The sequence below is a fragment of the Mustela lutreola genome, chromosome 16 (genome assembly GCF_030435805.1).
Source record: "Mustela lutreola isolate mMusLut2 chromosome 16, mMusLut2.pri, whole genome shotgun sequence".
NCBI lineage: Eukaryota > Metazoa > Chordata > Mammalia > Carnivora > Mustelidae > Mustela > Mustela lutreola.
The window spans coordinates 43,413,677-43,422,716 of NC_081305.1; positions in this window are offsets into that span (position 1 = coordinate 43,413,677).

Here is a 9,040-nt window from a genome sequence, read left to right on the forward strand (position 1 = left end):
AAAGGGTCTATCCAACAAGAAGATCTAACAATTGTAAATATCTATGCCCCTAACATGGGAGCAGCCAATTACATAAGCCAACTGTTAATCAAAATAGACATATTGATAATAATACATTAATTGCAGTGGATCTTAACACTCTACTCTCAGCAATAGATCATCTAAGCAGAAAAATCAACAAAGAAACAAGAGGGTTGAATGACACACTGGACCAGATGGATCTCACAGATATATATAGATCTTTTCACCCTAAAACAACAGAATACACATTCTTCTTGAGTGCACATGGAACTTTCATCAGAATAGACAACATACTGGGTCACAACTCAGGTCTCAACTGATACCAAAAGACTGAGATAATTCCCTGCATATTCTCAGACCACAATGCTTTGAAACTGGAACTCAATTCCAAGAAAAAGTTTAGAAGAAATTAAAACACTTGGAAGCTAAAGACCATCCTGCTCAAGAATGTTTGGGTCAACTGGGAAATCAAAGAAGAACTTAAACAATTCATGGAAACCAATGAGAACAAAAACACATTGGTCCAAAACCTATGGGATACGGGAAAGATGGTCCTAAGGGGGAAATATATAGGCATCCAAGCCTCACTCAAAAACATCAGAAAACCCCCAAATATATAAACTCTCTTTACACCTTAAAGAACTGGAGAATCACCAACAAATTAAGCCTACCCAAACACAAGAAGGGAAATAATTAAGATTAGGGCAGAGATCAATGAAATAGAAACCAGAAAAGAGAAAGGGCCTAAATTAATAAAATTATAACTGAAAGGGGAGAGATCACGATTAATAGCAGGGAAATAGAAACAATCATCAGAAATTATTATCAATAGCTATATGCCAAGAAGTTAAGCAACCTAAAAGAAATGGATGCATTCCTGGAAGCCTATAAATTTCCAAGACTGAAACAGGAAGAAATTCACAACCTGAATGGGCCAATAACTAGAAACGAGATTGAAGCAGTGATCAAAAACCTCCCAAAAAAGCAAGAGTCCAGGACCTAATGGATTCCCTGGGGAATTCTACCAAACATTCAAAGAAGAAATAATACCTATTCTCTTGAAGCTGTTTCAAAAAATAGAAACAGAAGGAAAACTTTCAGACTTTTTCTATGAGGCCAGCATCAACCTGATTCCCAAACCAGGCAAAGACTCCATCAAAAAGGAACAATTTCAGACCAATATCCTATATGGATGCCAAGATTCTCAACAAGATCCTAGCTAATAAAATCCAACAGGACATTAAGATGATTATCCACCACGGCCAGGTGGGATTTAACCCGGAGATGCAAGGGCGGTTCAACATTCACAAATCAATGTGATAGAACAAATTAAGAAAAGAGAGAACCACATGGTCCTCTCAATTGATGCAGAAAAAACATTTGACAAAATATGGCATCCTTTCCTGATTAAAACTCTTCAGAGTATAGGGATAGAGGGAACATTCCTCAACTTCATAAAATCCATCTATGAAAATCCCACAGTGAATATCATTCTCAATGGGGAAAAGCTGAGAGCTTTTCCCTTAAGATCAGGAACACAACAAGGATGCCCACTCTCACCACTACTGTTCAACATATTACTAGAAGTCCCAGCAACAGCCTGCTTCTCTCTCTGCCTCTGCCTGCTTGTGCGTTTGTGCTTGCTCTCTCTATCTGACAAATAAATAAATAAAAATCTTTAAAAAAAAAAAAAGAACATTAAAATGACTAATATGGGACAAAATGGCGTCCTGTACCTCAGTTTTGTTAAATAACAAAAAATTCAACTAAGTATCAAATTGGCCTTATTCAATAATTCAGTGATTGGGAAGTATCCCATCTAGCAATAGAAAGGAACTACTATGAGCTATAGAAAAGGAAAGGTTTTTAAAGACAAAGGGAGTGGAAAATAGTTATTCAGCAAAGAATGCACTGTTTCAGGTAGGACCAACTTCTAAGGGGAATTGAAGGGGTCAAAGAGCAGATTGTCACCAGTGCTGACAGGTAATTCCACATGGACTAATTAAAGGTTACATTCCTGGGGGTTGAAACTGTTAGGTCAGGTTAGGTAGTAAGTCTTGGTTTGCTGACATGGGTTTTAGCATAAAAACTCCATATTGGGCCAGATGTCTCCTTTTTGACAGGTTATAATGCCCTAGGAAGAACAGAGCAACTCCTGTTCTATTTCTGCCAAATGGCATGATCAGAATCTAATCATAAGGAAATTGCAGAAATGCGAATTCAGCAATATTGTACAGAATAACTGGCCTTTTCTGTTCAAAAATGTCAAGATCAGAAAACACAAAGCTTGAGGAATTATTTCAGATGAAAGGAGACTAAAGAAACCGGACAATTGGGGGTGCCTGGGTGGCTCAGTGGGTTAAGCCTCTACTTTCGGCTCATGTCATGATTTCAGGGTCCTGGGACTGAACCCCGCATCGGGCTCTCTGCTCTCTCTGCCTGCTTCTCTCCTACTTGTGATCTCTCTCTCTGTCTTTTTTTTTTTTTTAAGATTTTATTTATTTGTAAGAGAGAGAGAGAGTGAGAGCGAGCACAGGTAGACAGAGTGTAAGGCAGAGTCAGAGGGAGAAGCAGGCTCCCTGCGGAGCAAGTAGCCCGATGTGGGACTCGATCCCAGGACGCTGGGATCATGACCTGAGCCGAAGGCAGCTGCTTAACCAACTGAGCCACCCAGGCGTCCCTCTCTCTCTGTCAAATAAATAAATATAACCTTTTTTAAAAAAAGAGAGACAGGACAGTTAAATATAATGGATGATCCTGGACCAGAAAAAAATTTCTATGAAAGCTTTATTGGAAAAATTGTGAAATAATAATAAGGTTTATAGATCAAACAAAAGTATTATATCAGTGTAATTTTCCAAGTTTGATCATTATCCTGTGATTATGAAAGAGAATGTATATATTGAAACATCTAGAGGTAAAGGAGCCTCTGTGTGCAACTGACTTTTCTGAATGACAACTTTTCAGAAAAAAAAAATAATCATAAAACAAATGCAATAAATGTTAGCAACTGCAGAATCTACATGAAGGGTGAAAATTGTAGCATTCTTGCAACTTTCCTGTAAGGACGAAATTATTTCAAAATAAAAAAAGTGGTTTTTTTTAATGATTTTTATTTATTTATTTGACAGAGATCACAAGTAAGCAAAGAGGCAGGCAGAGAAAGAGGAAGGGAAGCAGGCTCCCCGCCAAGCAGAGAGCCTGAGGCGGGACTCGATCTCAGAACCCTGGGATCATGACCTGAGCCGAAGGCAGAGGCTTTAAGTCACTGAGCCACCCAGGTGCCCAAAAAGTTTTTTTTAACAAAGAAAATGTTTGCATTCTGCCTCCTCCTTTACTCTGTGGTGTTGTGCAAGCTACTTCACCTCTCTGTGCCTCTGTGTCTGTCACATGAGAATCAAAACCAATTATGAGGAATAATTAATACATATTAAATTCTTAAAACTAGCCTGGCAAATAGAGTGAAAGTTTAGCTTTTTACAAGTCTTACTTGAAAATATGTCTTTTTTTCACCTCCAGGAAAATTTCTTTCCTTGTCTTTTTTTTCCTTCAAAATTCCCTCTTCTTCATTATTATTGGTGTCTCCTTCTAGAATTTCTATTAGACATCAGAATTTCTGGAGCTGCCTTTTACATGTCATTTTTCTCTCAAGTTTTCCATTTTTATTCTTTTGTAGAGTTCTGGGAGCAACTCTAAGTTTGTTTTTTGTTTTTTTTTTAAGATTTTATTTATTTATTTGACAGAGAGAGATCACAAGTAGGCAGAGAGGCAGGCAGAGAGAGAAGGGAGGAAGCAGACTCCCTGCTGAGCAGAGAGCCCGATGTGGGGCTCGATCCCAGAACCCTGGGATCATGACCCGAGACGAAGGCAGAGGCTTTAACCCACTGAGCCATCCAGGCACCCCTGAACTTGATTTTTTTAAAAAAATATTTTATTTAAGAGAGAAAGAGCACAAGAGAGCACAAGTAGGGGCAGAGGGAGAAGCAGACTCCCTGCTGAGCAGAGAGCCCGACTCATGTTGGCTTGATCCCAGGACTGTAGGATCACAACCTGAGCCAAAGGCAGATGCTTAACTGACTAAGCAAACCAGATACCCTAGCTTGATTTTTCAATTGTTTGTGCCACTGTCTCCACTACCTTAGGAAAGAAAAAGAAAACATAGGGGCACCTGGGTGGCTCAGTGGTTAAGCCGCTGCCTTCGGCTCAGGTCATGATCTCAGGGTCCTGGGATCGAGTCCCGCATCGGGCTCTCTGCTCAGCAGGGAGCCTGCTTCCTCCTCTCTCTCTCTGCCTGCCTCTCTGCCTACTTGTGATTTCTCTCTGTCAAATAAATAAATAAAATCTTTAAAAAAAAAAAAAAAAAAAAAAAAAAAAAAAAAAAGAAAAAGAAAACATAAAACCAGATTAAGATTTTAGAATAAAAAAAGCCCAGTCTGTTCTCTTGAAGATTAATCTGATTTTATGCATACATTTTCTTTTTTAATATTTCAGGGATTGGGGAACTGAAGCGGGGTAGGAGATTTAGAGGCTTAATTGGGTGGGCTTTGTTCCAAATTCCTGAGGTCTGGACACTTTCTGCCATTAGGATCCTTGAAATACTCTGGTGTCATTATAATTAATTCAATTTTTCACTTGTTCTTAATTAAAAGTAAGATTTACAATTAAATTACAATTAAAGATTTAAAATTAAGGGGCGCCTGGGTGGCTCAGTGGGTTATAGCCTTTGCTTTCGTCTCGGATCATGATCCCAAGGGGTCCTGGGATCGAGCCCGGAATCCGGCTTTCTGCTCAGCAGGGAGCCTGCTTCTCCTCTTCTGTCTCTGCCTGCCTCTCTGCCTACTTGTGATCTCTGTCTGACAAATAAATAAATAAATCTTAAAAAAAAAAAAAACTGTTTGGGAATGCTTAGATGACTGGAATTTATGGGGCAGGATCAAGAAAACAGTTCTCTGCAAAGAAAGAGTCCCAGAACTATGCATAGGCATCTTCTTAAAATCTTAATAGTAATTGTGCCCATACAGGGAGACTCTAAATAACCTAGCAGAGAACAGCTGCTGGAGAGCTGTGAGCTAAACAGTGATTCTAGAAGTTACACAGTGCTGGGAAACAGGAAATCCAAAACACGCAGAGTGGATAAACACTTCTGAACACCCTCATAGTTGGCTGATACCCTAGAAAGTCAACATTTTAAGTGTAGGGCGATGTTAGACCTAAAGCAAAGGCTACTCTAAAGCTATCAGAAGAAAGCTTCAAAGTAGGCCTTGAAAGGATCAAACTGATTTGCCAGAAAATTAACCAGCCACTATAAAGAAAATCAATATTCTTTAAAGTAAGATAACAAATTCCAAGCTCTCAACAACATGTATCTATGATGTATAATATACAATAAAAAATGGCTAGGCATTCAAAAAAGCTGGCAAATGTGATCCATAAACAGGAAAAAAGCAACCAGTAGAAATAGAACTTGAGATTACCCAGATATTAGAATTAGAAGGCAGTATAAATATGTTTATTAACTTAATGGAAAATATAGCCATACTGAATAAATGGACAATGACGAGAGACAAACTCTCTAGGGGCCTGATACACAAAGGAAGCCATTTTAGATTTCTTTCTAAATCAGCATGACTTATATAAACTTTGTTCAAACCAAAAGCCTGATTTATGGTCTGTCATGCTTGCATTGTACATCTGCTTTGTGAATGAGTAACTAAAGGAAAACCATCTTCTCCTTGAGATACTTATTGATAAATGTTCCTAGTCCCTGCATTTCTTTGACCTTAAAATTTATGATTCTTGTGTATATGGTAATTATAATTTTGTGAGCTTTTACAAGATGTAAAAAACTGTATAACCCTGTAAAAACTGTTCATTCTCTGGAGCACTTTCTTTGCTGTGAAGAGCATGAAAAAACATTTCCTGGGCAGTTGTCCTAACCTGGGGTCAAATAAAACTCTCTTTCTTAGAGATTCTAAAAGGCTTGTTCATTTTGCATCAACAATAGGAATTCCAGCAGAAAAACGAAATGTATAAAATAGAACTAAAAATGCAAGTTTTATGGGGCGCCTGAGTGGCTCAGTCAGTTAAGTACCTGGCTCTTGGTTTCAACGCAGGTCATGATTTCAGGGTCCTGGGATAGAGCCTGTATGGGCTCTCCACTCAGTGGGAGTCTACTTATCCCTCTTCCTCTGCCCTGCCTCCCACTTGCACTCTCTCTCTCAAATAAATAAATGAATCTTAAAAAAAGAAAATGGAATTTTTATAGCAGAATAAACTGAAATGAAAATTTCACTGAATGAGCATAAGAATAGACGGGAGGCATCAGAAGAAATAGCTGGTAATCACCAAGATAGATCAATAATGATCCAATCTGAAGTACTTTAAAAAGGAAAAAGACTGAAAAAAACAAGCAAACAAAGGCACTTATGAAACAAGACTTATAACTTAAGTTCTAGAATGAGAAGATTAAATTATTATAAGACTTATAACTGAAGTTCTAGAATCAGAGGATTAAATTAAATTTGGTCATAATTAAATTATGACCCAAACTACCAAAATTCAACAAACAGAAAATATTATAATCAGAGAAAAACAATACATAAAATATTGGAGACCAAAAGTATGAATAACGCTGACTTAGTTAGAAACAACAGTAGCCAAAAGACAACAGAATAACATCTTCAAAGAATTAAAGAAAAATATGTCAATTCAGAATTCTGTTTCCAGAGAAAATATGCTTTTAAAATGAATACAAGACAGGGCGCCTGGGTGGCTCAGTGGGTTAGGCCGCTGCCTTCGGCTCAGGTCATGATCTCAGGGTCCTGGGATCGAGTCCCGCATCGGGCTCTCTGCTCAGCGGGGAGCCTGCTTCCTCCTCTCTCTCTGCCTTCCTCTCTGCCTACTTGTGATCTCTGTCGAATAAATAAATAAAATCTTTAAAATGAATACAAGACAAACCATAAAAGACTCTTAATCTCACGAAACAAACTGAGGGTTGCTGGGGGTCGGGGATAGGGTGACTGGGTGATGGACATTGGGGAGGGTGTGTGCTATGGTGAGTGCTGTGAAATGTGTAAGCCTGATGATTCACAGACCTGTACCCCTCGGGCAAATAATACAGTATATGTTAATAAAAAATTAAAATGAAGAAGAAATAAAGATATTTTCAGATAAATTAAAATTTAGATTATAACTAGCAGAACTGCAGTTTAGAAAATAGTAAAGGAAATTCTTCAGGTTGAAGAGAATTGTCTTTAGATGAAAATATAGGAAGGAAGGACAGACATCAGATATGGTCAATATGTGGGTAAATATAAAACATGTTTTCTTCTTTAAATGTTATTAAATTTAATAAATGTTATTTATAAAATTATAAAATATATGACTATTTAAAGCAAAATAATGCAGCACTGTATAGTGGGGATTATAGTGTATGTAGCTGGAAAAAAGTATGACAACTGTAGGACAAAGAATAAGAAGTGTAGGGGCGCCTGGGTGGCTCAGTGACTTAAGCCTCTGCTTTCAGCTCAGGTCATGATCTCAGGGTCCTAGGATGGAGCCCTGCATCGGGTTCTCCGCTCAATGGGGAGCCTGCTTCCCCCTCCCTCTCCACCTGCCTCTCTGTCTACTTGTGATCTATCTCTCTGTCAAATAAATAAAATCTTTTTAAAAAAAGGAATAAGAAGCGCAAATGAAATGATACTGTTTACAAGGTTCTTATACTTTACACAGAGTGGTACAATATTAATTCTAAGTAAACTATATTTAATAAGGGTGCATATTTTAAGCCCTACAGCAACCTCTAACAAGATGCATGAAGGTATAGTAAAGAGCCAACAGAAAAATTCAAATATACCAGAAAAAATTCATCAGTTCTCCAAAAAAGAGAGGAAAGGATAGTTAATAAAAATGTGGCAAATATAAATCAACCAAATAGTAAATATAAATCCAATCAAATTAATAATTACATAAATATAAATGGATAAGTATTTCAATGAAAAACCAGATACTATCATACTGGATGAAAAATGTGAAACTCAAATCACATGGTATCTACCAGAAACATATTTTAAATATAAAATCACAGATAGATGCAAGGAAAAAAAAATGGAAAAAGATATACTAGCCAAGCAGTAAGCATAGGAAAACTAAAGTGACTATGCTAATACTAGACAAAATAGACATTAAGATGAGACATAAAGAAATGTTTCATAAAGAAGGATCAATTCATTGGGAAGACACACAATCATAAATGTGAATATACTATATAATAGAGTTTCAAAATACATGAAGCAAAAACTAAACCAACTCAAGGGAGAAATTGACAAATCTAAAATTGAAGTTTTCATGTATCTCCTACTTCAGATATATTCTTCTATTTGCAAAATGAGAATAAGATTGGCTTTGACATTTTCAAATAATTTCTAATTTTTATATTCTTTTTTTTAAAGTTTTATATTCTTGAGAGAAGAACAAATTCTTCCATCTATTAACTACTGTATCAAAATATTTGAGATGGGTAGGATGCTGCAGTGGTAGATAAATCCTGGTGGGCTTATCCCATTCCCTTCCTGAATGAACCGGGACATGATGAATTCAATGATTACTCACCTGAGAAAGACTTCTGAAGATACTCTTCCTAATGTTCACTTTTCAATCCTCTTCATCAGAAAGACAAAAACATTATAAATGTATGTACTTTGTAACAGAGCTTGAAAATACCTGAAACAAACAAACAAACAAACAAATACCTGAAACAAAACCTGATGGAACTAAAGGGAAAACAGAAATAAACACACTTCTCTCATACCTCTAATTACTACATTTTTAAAAATCAGTAAGAATAAAGGACATCTGAATGACAACTCATTAGTCCCCCCTTACTCACAGAGAGCACTTTTCAAGACCCAAAGGGGATGCCTGGAAGGGTAGATAGTACTGAACCTCATATATACTGGTTTTTTTTTCTATACATACGTACCTATAATAAAGTTTTTTTAATTTTTTTTAAAGATTTTAT